The sequence below is a fragment of the Sciurus vulgaris genome, assembly GCF_902686455.1.
Source record: "Sciurus vulgaris genome assembly, chromosome: 11".
NCBI classification, from domain to species: domain Eukaryota; kingdom Metazoa; phylum Chordata; class Mammalia; order Rodentia; family Sciuridae; genus Sciurus; species Sciurus vulgaris.
The window spans coordinates 104345102-104357427 of NC_136472.1; the positions used below are offsets into that span (position 1 = coordinate 104345102).

At 35.3% G+C, this 12326-nt stretch overlaps 1 protein-coding gene across 1 annotated transcript in view; it reads left to right on the forward strand.

Moving 5' to 3' along the window:
- Positions 1 to 12326, forward strand: part of DDX10 (DEAD-box helicase 10) — a 394465-nt gene that overhangs the window by 124710 nt on the left and 257429 nt on the right.

Below are 12326 nucleotides of genomic sequence, written 5' to 3' on the forward strand. Positions count from 1 at the left end.
TATTTAAGAGTAACCCCAGAAGTGGAGAAGTACTGTTGTTGCTGGCAATTTTCTTAGATTATAATTGTTGTGTTTTATTATTGTTGTTAATCTTTGCCTAATTTATAAATTTTCTCATAGGTATTTATATGTAAGATATGTACTATCCAGGTTTCAGGAATCCAGTGGGAGTCTTGGGACATATCCCCAATGGATGGGGTGTCACTAGTGTACTTGGTACTATATTTATGGACCCCTCTGTCAACTACAGATTAAGAGCTTTTGTAGTGAAAGAAATTAGATAATTGACTCTTCTTAGACTTTGATTCTAAACTTATGGGAAGTTTTTCTTTTATTATAATGGAATATCTTAATGTAAAAATCTCTTGCTCTACAATTTATTTTGTTTCCTTAGATGTCTGCTACCTACTCTTCTCCAAACCGTTTTTTTTTTTTTTTTTAATGTTAAATTACGTGGCCCGTCAAGGGGTTATTTTAATAAATGTTGAGACATTTATACTAGATGGTGAATGTATTAAACTCAGTGGTGGAGATAATAGGAATATCACACACACACACACATACACACGCACGCACGCACATACAAAGTTCTTGCATGGACATTTAAAACAATTAGGGAAACCCCTATATCTTTGTTTTATATCTTAAAGCAACAATACAAGTCTTAAAGAGATTCAGAAACTAGTGATAATACAATTTTGAGCCAGGATGTGAATTAGGAATATCTTACTCTAATGCTAAATAGATGTTTTTTCATTATATTGGGAAGACTTAACATACTGTGAAGTTTCCAGCGAGTGTTAGTCAGTTTAAGGTTCTAGAGTTCCCTTCTCATGGGGTGAGGGGTAGAGAGAGGGAAGACATACAAAGGGAAAATTATATAGATGTGAAGAATGGGGCACGTGGTAAGTTACATTTTGAGAATGATCATGCTAGTTTGTAGTGACTAGTTTTATATGGAGGTATGAGAAATATATTTGCAGAGGACCTTCAAGCCTAATCTGAGGTTAAATCTGCTACCTTGCCTCTTGATTTTGATGCATACTTACCACATTGTGGAGTACACAGTGGAGGTTGACTGTCTTTATGCTGCTCTGCTCACTTTCTCTTGGATGAATTGGGGAGGAGGTGGCTCACCAAGTAATTTATATGGAACCTTAATTAAATTCACAGCTCTTCCCCACCTGATAGCAAGAAACATACAGTAGTGTTTACCTGGCATGTTTTATATCACTATTATAGATCCATGGATCCATCTTGTTGTACTTATGAATGTCTGTTCTGAGTAGGTAGCTGATGAATGTCATGAATCAGTGGGCACAATTTTGTTGTACGAGTCTAACAGCCAGATTGGATTACCACATGCCTTGTGGTAGTCATGGTGGAATGATCAGAGAGAAGAGATCTTATGATATTTATTTGAAGTGGTTTGTATATATCATATTCATATTATATATACTTTTAAAGTAGAATTGATAAGTGATTACAAAGCAATGTTCTTCTAGCACCAAATTGTAAACACAGTCTAGCCTAACATCTTTTACCATTGTGAGCAGTGATGCTTTAGATTTTTATATTTGCCAGGAGATTGAATGTTATCTTTTTGATGCTTGATTTTGAGCTACTTTTAGGCAGTTAATGTCATTTGATTTTCATTTTTCTCTCTTGGTCCTGGTACATAGTAAGGGATAAATAAATGTTTGTTGAACTGAATTCTGTTAACCAAGTTATAATGTTAGAAAATGTACAGTTCTGTATCATAAGTTGGAAATAGATTTTATAACCAGTTTTTATTTATAAAGAGAAAATTTTATAATGCATAATAATTTGTACAAGCCAGGTGTGTGAAACTGATCTCTGTAGATGAACTAACAACACAATTGAGTGCTCATTAAAAATGTCTTAGAATCTCAGTGAGTCTGGAGGCTGAAACAGGAGAATCCCAAGTTGAAGGTCAGCCTCAGCAACTTAGCGAGGCCCTGTATGAAAATTAAAAATTAAAAGGGTGAGGGATTTAGTTCAGTGGTAAAGCACTCTGGAGTTCAATTCCTAGTAACTCCTCTCAAAATATATATATATATGGTACAAACTTTACATAATTACTTAGTGCTTGTCCTTGTTTAGATAAAGACTATTTAAATCGAACTACAGTTTTTAATTTAATATTTGCTTATTTTTAGATTAAAAGAAATAACAGGCATCTTAAAATATAGATTGTTCTTAAATATATAAACAATTCTACAAGACAGTCATTTACTCCAGTGCAGGTAAGTGTTTACCAGAGGAAACAGCATTATCCATGGATATAGTTGGCAGCCTCTATATTCATGGATTTCACATGCACAGGTTCAACTAATCAGAGATTAAAAATATCTGGAAGGTGCTGGGATTGTAACTCAATGGTGGAGCACTCGCCTTGCATGTGTGAGGTACTGGGTTTGAGTCTAAACACCACATATAAATAAATGAATTAAGTAAAGTTCCATCAACATCTAAAAAGATATAAAAATATTTGGAAAAAAATTTCATTTGAACTGAATATGTGCAGACTTTTATCTTGTCATTATTCCAAAAACAACACAATATAACAACTGTTAACCTAGCATTTACATTTCAATAGGTATAAGTAATCTAACTATGACTTAAAGAATATGAAAGGATGAGTCTAGCTTACATGAAAATATCAGATCATTTTACTTAAGGTACTGGAGTATCCATGGATTTTGGTATCCATTAAACATCATGAACCAATCCCGTTAAGATAAGGTGGGATTACTGTATTACACTTAAAATGCTTTATAAAGTAAAAGTTTTGATGAATGTTAAGAATACTCTCAATTACTCCTTTGGCATGTTTTCATTAGTTACACTTTTATTTTTTATGGTGCTGAGGATTAAACCCAGGACCTTGAGCATGTTAACCAGGTGTCCACCACTGAACTACATTCCCAGCCCTGCTTACACTTTTTTTCTTTGGTACTGGGGCTTGAACCCAGGGTTGCTTAACTACTGAGCCCCTTCTCAGCTCTTTTATTTTATCTTATTTTATTTTATTTAGAGACAGTTTCATTAAGTTGTTTTAGGGCCTTACTAAGTTGCTGAGGCCATCCTTGAACCTGTGATCCTCTTGCTTCAGCCTCCAGAGTCATTGGGATTTCAGGCTTGCACCACTATGCTGAGTATGGTTACACTTTTTATATATCATTAATGGAAAGGATTCTTTATTCATTGATTCTTACAAATTCCTGGTTCAGAACAAAGTAGGAAGCAAGAGTACGCATTTAAGACATGATTCCTGTGATGTATTTTCATTTGAGAATTGAGAAGCATCATGAAAAATTGGAAATATGGGACGTAATAACACATAAGCAAAATTATTCTTCTGAAATAAATCTATAAATTTTTAGTTAGATTTTATATGAAAGAGTTATACATGAGAGTTTAATTTTTAACTTGGTATTATGTGAACCATATGGTGCTTACTTTACAAAAGTATTGAGAAGATTAATCAATTCAAAATTTCTTAGGCTTTTCTTTATCTTAAGAATACAAAGTGCTAAATACAGAATGTTTTGTGTGCGTATTAAGTAACATTTATATATTATTTTTGTTCACTGTGATTTCCCTTTCAAAACAGCTCATTCAAAACATCAATTTCTCAGTTTACCTTTTGTATTTGGTGTTGATAGGCCATTCATTGAAGAGTTTGTTTCTACCATTTATTTTTGCTGCTGATTATGTTGCAGTGAAGTAGTGGGACTGCTCATAGTGGCCTGTTTTCTGTTTAGATCGATGGTACTGTTTTGTCTGGAGTGCATTATTTCACCAGTGCATTTACTGTTTACAGTGTACAGTCTGGATTTCAAAGTCCTAGCCTTAATGACCTTCTCTGTTTGCCTTCCCTGGTGGTTTGTTCAAGCACAGTGAATCATCTCCTCATTGGTGTTCTTATAGTGCTTATACACTATAGTTCTTATAGTTAATATAGTGAAGTGTAGCACTCATTTTATGAAGTCTATTTTGGTAGTGTCAAGTGTAGATCCTTTTGCTATAATGCAGTTCACAAGAGGAATGTGTTTGACTATTGGGGTACAGGTATAAAATATTAGAACATGAAGGTGCTTAATCCTTCATACTTTTCTGTGTATTTGATTTTATATATACCCACAAAATACAGTTTTTATTGTCAATAAGAGTGTATTGGGACACTTTTAAAGTATTTGCTAGGGTTTGAACCATTTACTGGGGAGTATAGGTTATTAGAAACACTTAGAAATAAAAAAAAAATCAGTGATTAAGAGTGAAAAATTAGAGGGGTAGCACTAGAAATATAAGAAGAGTAGTAACTCTAGATATATTGCACATTTAGTTCCAGGTGAAAGAGAAGGTTCAAAAAGATTCCATATCTTGTTCATAACTTCCCTGAGCCTAGAAATCTGTAATAGCAGACAGCAGATGTTAATTCCTGTTTTCTTACCTAAATGAATGGGCAACCAGGACAACAGCAGGTAACAAGGAGGAAGTCAGAGTATCCGAAAAGGTTGAATTTTCAAACTGATATATTTACATCTAATTTGCATTCAGTAGCTCAAGTAAACACTCTTCTGTTTCCTGCCTTCTCTGTTCCAGGAAATCAGATTTCATTGGTTCAATACCATGGGCCCTCAACCTGACAACAGATGCTGTTGATGGGGTATAAATGTGGGACAGGAACAAGTGTAGGCTGTATAACAGTGCTGGTACACATTGCTGTGGTTTTGTAAAATATGTTCTGGGAGGCGCTGCTTTCCTTGGGGATTTAGAAAAGCCTAGAGGAGGCCATGGAAGCTGCAGAGAAAGAACCTGCTTTTAACTCTAAAACCATGTGTTTCAGTAGCATAATTAAACAGTACAAATCCTTCCTGCAAATAAAAGTATTTACCCTGGAGAAACTCCTTGAAATTATGTCTTAAAGATACATGATGATTTTTCTGTAATTTATATAGAATTTAATCATGAATTCTATATTGTACTCAAACTATTAAAATGTGTTTCTGGTTATGAACTAATCTGGGGTTAGCAAAGTAAGACAAATCTCTTTAGGGCCTGTGCTTGTAGAATAAAGTTTTACTTTGTTTTCAGACTGCAACAGTGAAGTTGAGGAGTTGGGACAAAGACCCTGTGGGCCATAAAGCCTAAAATATTTACTACTTGGCCCTTTACAGGAAAAAAAAAAATTGGCAATTTCTGAGCCATTCAAGCTTGTAGATACTTTAGAGTAGTTTTGTTTGTTTTTTTTCCTTTCCAGTTAGATGACTTTTCAGGTCATTCCATGGAGAAGCTTATTTTTATGAGACAATATAGTGGAATAGTTAATATTGACTCTAGAGTAAAACTTTGAGTTCAGATCTTGCCTCAGTCATCTCTAAACTGTATGACTTGGGAAATATTACTTCTCTTATAGTTTCTCCTTTGGAAAGTAGGGCTAATAATAATGCTAGTTCAAAGGGTTCTGAGAATTAGTGTCTAGTATATGTGACAGATACTTAATAAATATTGGCTGTTTTCACTTTAGATTGGTTTTCTTTAAAATCTGAAATAAAGAAAAAGGTAAAAGGAACTACTGTACTCCAAGACCATGCCTCGTATGAGAAGTTGGCTCTTCCTTCTTACTTAACTTCTGGCTATACTGATTCTGTTAGCACTCCTACAGTTTTCTTCTTTATTTATTTTTTTTTTTTTTCTCAGTTTTCTTCTTTAAAGATTCTTATTCCTTCAAAACCACAGAATTGTTAGTTTGCAGTAAGCTTTATTGAATGTGATTTGGGTTGGTTAATCTGTTTATTTTTCATGTATGTATCAATTAGTGAAATTCAATTTAGGGTTTTTCAGTAGACTAAGAATGGTATCCTGGGTAATTCTTAGAAGAGGATTTACTTGTGCATACACTAGTACCATATGTATCTGAATGTCAAACTGATTGAGATGAAAATATATTCTTTATCTACTTTATTCAGATTGCAAGTTTAATGAACTTTACATTTATAGTTGTCTTGAGAATAAGGCCCCTGAATAGATAAGAGATAAATTTAAATTGATTCTATGTTTTCACTCATACATTTACTTCAGTGGACTATTTATTTAGCTTTTAGGTTGCTGCATGTAGTTAGATTTGTCCGTTGATTTAAGATTGTAGACCTCACCTCATCTTTGTCTAACATAGTACTAAACTAGTAACTTTGTTCCTGTAACATCTTTATAGGTTTTCTGTTACAGCTGAAGATAGACTAGAGCTGTGAATAATATTCTGTGAATTTCAGATTGGCTTCTTTTAGAAGCCCCCTTCAATGCAGCCTGACTAAAGCAAATAATGTAGTATTCTTATAAAGTTTCAGGATATCTATGCTTTTTTTCTTGTTGGATTATGATGTTTGTTAGTCTTTGGCTAGTCCTACAGGGAGTAAAGTGCAGTTATGTTTTAGTAAATTACAGTCAACATCTACCATATCTTCTTTTCGATTCTTTTGGGTTATTGAAAAGTGCTAAGTTGTAAAGTCTTTTTTTTTTTTTTTTGCGTAGAATCCCTCATCTTCCTTTTGTAATTCTTCAAACACCCTGACAGGACAGTAACCATTCTGTCTGACCTAGGAAAGATTCTAACAAGTACAGTAAAACAGAACATTTAAAAGTGTTGGAACATGTCAGGAAAGTAGGTTCTTCCTGTGGAGTGGAGAGAAGAAGGAAGCTGTATGACCTTGTGTAGCCTGTTGTCTGGGGCTTCATTACATTACCACTGGCATAATTTTAGCAGCGCAATTACAGCAGATATCTCCCTTCTCTCCCAAACCACAAAGAATTCCTTAAACCACGATGTTAGCATGCCTATGCTCATCTTCATCTCTATTTTCTTCTTCTTTTCCTATCTCTATAAAATGTTTTTTTCTTTCCAAAATTCATGTTGCATGTAAAACCATTTGATTTATAAAAACTCAGTTGTCAACTTTCATGTACCTAATGTAAACTCCATCTGTTAATTATAATTTTAATTATAGTTAGCTGTAATTATTAAAAATATTTACTGGTAATTATATTTTTGTAATTGGAGACTATTTATGGGATTTAGAAGAAGATGTGTGTACCCAGCACTCTTTATTATGATAATTTCCATATTTATAAGGTCCAAATTTCCAAGAGTTCTGCCACCCAGTAGTATCCCTCAAGGAGTTTTCCTCTAGAGAGTGTAGTTAACTTCCTTGGTGTCAACCTTAAAAATTAAGCAACTTAGTAATCCAACTTCTCTTCCTAATCTGTTATGCTTAGATTTGATTGAACTAGTTCACTCCCTTACTTCCTTCCAGAACTACTTGTTGGTTTCCATCCTAGAAGAACTGTCATTCTCATCATGTGTAGTGACACAGGCCTGTAATCCTAGCAACTTGGGAGAGTGAGGCAGGAAAATCCCAAGGCCAAGGCTAGCCACAGCAACTTAGTGGGTCCTGTTTAAAAACAAAATTTAAAAAAGTGCATGTAGCTTAGGAGGTAGAGTGCCTCTGGGTTATTAATTCCCAGTAGGACCACTCCCCTGCCCCTGGCCAGTACAAAAAACAAAACTCATTTTCTATGACCTTGTTTTTTTTTTTTTTTTTTTCTTGGTAACTCCATCTTCATGGAGGAGCATCCTTTTACAAATTTCATTTAAAGACAATTGTACATATTTATATAGGGTTCAGTGATACTTTGATGTATATATAGTATGTAATAATCAAATCAGGATAATTAGCATATTCATCACCTGATTAGGATCACTTTTCTTCTGATCTTAATTTATTGACTTTCTGACCCTTATAATCTGTTATTCTCCCTATGTTTGTTTTATGTCTTTTTCCTCATCATTGCTTTATTTTTTCTTTGCTGTCTATCTGTCTTGGCTGTCTTTCTGCTTACTAGTGCCTGGGCTTCCTACTATCACAGTCTTAGCTGGACCCCTTTGTTTCTGCTTCCTTATACCCTGGAGTGGTAACATCAAATCTTACACCTCCTAACTAGTCATTGTGTTGCCCAGTTTCTTCTAATGATGCCAAAGAGAAAGTTATATACCATCTGGTCGAAAACCAGGTTCATGGTAGTGAGTGAGGGATAAAACTATAATTGACTTACTGTATTCTCTAACATCTAGTGCAAGTTCATGGTCAGTGGGTATTCAGGATCTTTGCTAATGGTGATATTATTCATTTTTAGAATTTATACTTTTTGCAAGGAACTTGAAATAGCTCACAGGAAATACATATCAAATAGTGAAGCAAACTTAAACTTCTGGCTTTGTAAAATGTTGGGACAGTGTATAGAGTATGAGGAATATGGAAGACTAAAGGGAGTATATGAACTTTCTGTGGCTCCTGTGACAAACATCACTACAAACTTAGTGGCATAAAGCTACATAAATTTATTATCTTAGAGTTCTGTAGGTCAGAAGTCTTAAATGAGTCTCACTGTGGTAAAAGCAAAGGGTCAGCAGCAGTGTTGTCTGGAGGCCTGGGGGTAAATCCCTTTCTTTGCCATTGTTAGCTCCCAGAGGTCACCCATGTTGGCCTTTTTCTCTGTCTTAACAGCTAGCAGCCATGGGTTGCTAGCCTAGTTCTTCTTTTACTGCATCACTCCTGCTGCATCTCTGCTTCCCTTTTCACTTTTAAGGATCCTTACGATTGCATTGACTCCACCTGGATTATTCAGGATATTCTCCTTTAAGGTTAACTGATTAGGAACCTTAATTCACATTTCCATGCAACCTAATATTTACAGGATATGGGTATTAGCATGTGGACATATTTGGGGGCTGATTTTCTATTTGGCATGGCCATAAAGTTCCACTCATGTGCTCTAGTTAAGTCATAATTATTTCTCTAGGTTGCCTTTATGAGGGCCAGAAGAATAATAGAAAATGTTGCTTGTTAGGTGCTTCTTTTTTTGTGCACACTAATGAACATACCAGCTGTAGTGGTACCTACTACAATGCATTCCATATGATTCTTTAAATTGTTCTGTGTTCCGCACTACTGAAAGTTAATACTAGGATGCTTTGCAAATTGTAAATGGATAATAATTAACTCATTTATCAATAATGAACTCATTTATCTCAGATTCTTTAAAAATTAAGTACTTATTTGAAGTATAACAACATAAAATTATGTCTAAGTTCTTTATTTTTAAAAGATCTCATGGCTGTAAATCAAAATAAAATAATAAAGCAAAAATCAAACTTCAAATAAATAGCATTTGTTTTATGGAACAGGTAATAACTTTCTTTAATGTGTCATGCGTGGGTGGTTGTGTTGTGATTCAGATTGTGCTCCATTTGAGCTTGGGCTGACCTTTGCTCTTAAGGTACCAGGAGTTTTGCCTGTGTCAGCGCAGTGTGCTGTACTCCACTGAACTCTGGTGATTGATTTGGTTTTAATTTATCATCCACTTGATCCAGAAAGTAAATAAAGAATTTCAGATTGTCATTATCAAACAAGTGAAAAATTTAAAAATTGTTACAGGAAACCTTTGAGACTTCTTAAAATTATATAAATATCTCAGGACTTTGAAGGTTCGAATCTTGACAAATGCTAACCTAGGCAGAATTCACTTTTGAATCTCATCACTTTGTACCATTTTTAAAAACACTTTCTATATCCACTTTTTTTCATATCTCATGACTTCAGTTTTTTGTGAATTCCTTTAATAGCTCATTTTAGTGATACCGCCGTTTATCGGTGACGAGTTCTGCTCCTTCTAATGTTGAAGATTGAACACTAGAGAAGCACGCCAAGGCAAGCAGATTTAAGCGGGTTTTATTTAAAGGTAATAATACAGACTTCTCCTGGCAGGAAGAAGGGGGCCATGGCTGATGTTCTAAAGTCCCCCAGAAGTGTGCTCACCCTACATCTTTTATAGGTTAAAGTCTCTTTTGTTCTCCAGTTCTCTCCCCTCTTATCTCTCCTTCCTGCCTACTTAACTAGGCCTGGTTTTTCATTAAGTGAGAAACCATGGGCAGGGGGAGGGCCAGGGTGATTCAGGCAGATAAGGGCCCAGGGGACACCAATTAGCAGCCCCTTGTTTGCAGTCCTTGATAAAGGCAGGTAAATTTGGTAATCAATGGCCTCCAGAGATCCTTCACATTCCATTCTTCCAGGGGCAGTCTCCAACTTCCAGAGGCAGATGGCTTTATGGCCTCCATTTCCTGGATTTGATCCGATCCCCTATTTCTACACTAACTACCTGTTCTTAATTCTGGCTTCATTAGGATGTGGCAGTAAGACTTATTCTAAAATGTTGCCTCCATTAGATATCATTTTATCAGGAATATTTAGTATTACAAAACCAGGTAAGGAAGAAATTGTATACGCATCCATGCTATGAATTCATTCATCCTGGAGACATTTTTGTGTAAGATGTGTTTTTCTTAGTCTCTTGTATTTCATTGTGTTGAATTTGCCAGGACAGAAAAATGTTTAGCTATATTTTTAGAAACAGCCTATGTTGATTCATGTGAAAACAGAGAAAGAGTAGAATACAGAAATTAAAAAAAAACCTCCTTTTGACATTTTTGTATTTTTAAATGATTCACTATGTTCAGTATGTGTGTGTGCATTTATATTTAAAACTCCCAAGTTTGTTGAAGTTCCTACCTGTTTTCCTATGAGTTCATATCAGAACGTTCTCATGTTGATTGTGTACAATTACAGATGGTAAGTTTTGGGGGCAGCTTGACAGACTCATCAATTTGTGAATAACTTCCTTGATACTGCTTTTTAGTGCAATACATGTAAATGAAATTATGATCATGTCTTTGGGACAAATATAAGATCACGTTGGGATTTGATTTAGGATATACTTTTACTAAAGTAAAATATGATTTTATTTTTAAAAATTGGAGTTCTGTAAGGCCCCCAAAAAGGAAACCCCAACTCTGTCCCATGGATGGATGGCAACCCCAATCAACCGCAGGAGGCGTCACTTGATGCAAACCGCAAGAGGTGTTTATTCCAGCGCGCTGGGACCCAACTCCAGGAGTCGAGTCCCTAGCAGAAAATCTTGTAGGTTTATAAAGGCAGAAACCACACATCGGGAGGGGTCGCACATGAAAGGGAAAAGGGGGACAAAGCTGCCGGGAAATTTCAAAGGGGGTCTGGGTTTGCTGATAACATACAACATGTTTCACAATGTTTTACAACAGGGCGTAGATTCTGGTCAATAGTTTCTGGTAATCATTCTGTTTGATCACTATCTGGCTATCTGGCTCAATTTACCCTTTTATTCTCTGTTTGGAGCTGTTTCTTGGAACAGCTTTAAGGGCTTTGTTCCCATTCCTGGGAGGGTGACCTTAGGGAGTTGAGATGACTGGGAGGGTGACCTTAGGGAGTTAAGATAACTGGGAGGGTGACCTCAGACAGCTTAAAAAAATGTCCATTCTTTCAGTTCACAGCTTATAGAGGTGATTACCTACTGTACTCTTGCTAATTTACTGATGAGTGACCTGTGGAAATAGAAGGCTAGAGTTTGGGAATGGGAAAACTATTGATGGTTTTCTCTGAAAGCAGTTTTACATTTGATTTTAGCTATTGCCGTGTATTATTTCTCTGATGACCAGAGCTATTCACCTAAATTTTATTTGCTGTGAAAAGTCATAGGGAATAGAAGACTGAATAAACAAAGTAATTCAGTCAGTAAGCATGTGCTAGTGGATTTCCCACTCTGTATCAAAACCTATCTTGTATATAGTTCCAACCTGTGTTGGAACAAATGATACAGATGTAAAATGAAACAGTTTCAGATTCTCATCACTTCACATAGCTTTTATGGAATTTGATTTGATCTCCAAGAACCTATTTGTTGCTTTCTGTTTTCTTAACGTGACAACAGTGAGAACATTCCTCAAGGAATGAGAGCCTGTGAGCCTGTGGATCTCTTTTCAACTTCTTCGGGTACTCAAAGCAGGGAAGTTGTTCAGGAAGACAGACTCTATTTTAATTCTATTATGTAAATAATTTTGTTACGTACTTGGGTCTTTCTCTTTCCTTTTGGGCAACAGTAGTCTAGAGGGCATTCCTCAATTACTTATTTTTGTAATCTTGAGACAATTCATTTTGTATGGCAGTAATTGAATTGGAATTGAAGTCATAATGATGTTCCTTTGTGATTCTGACCTTTCTAAATGGCTGTAAATGTTGAGTTTTAAAGACCTTTTAGATTTCAAATTCCCTCTAGTAAAAAGTTTTCTTGATTAATAATGCTGGTACTTCTGGCTTGGTGAGATTATTTCCCTGTCATTGTGTTGTCCTTAGTGATTACTGATTAGAGCTCCT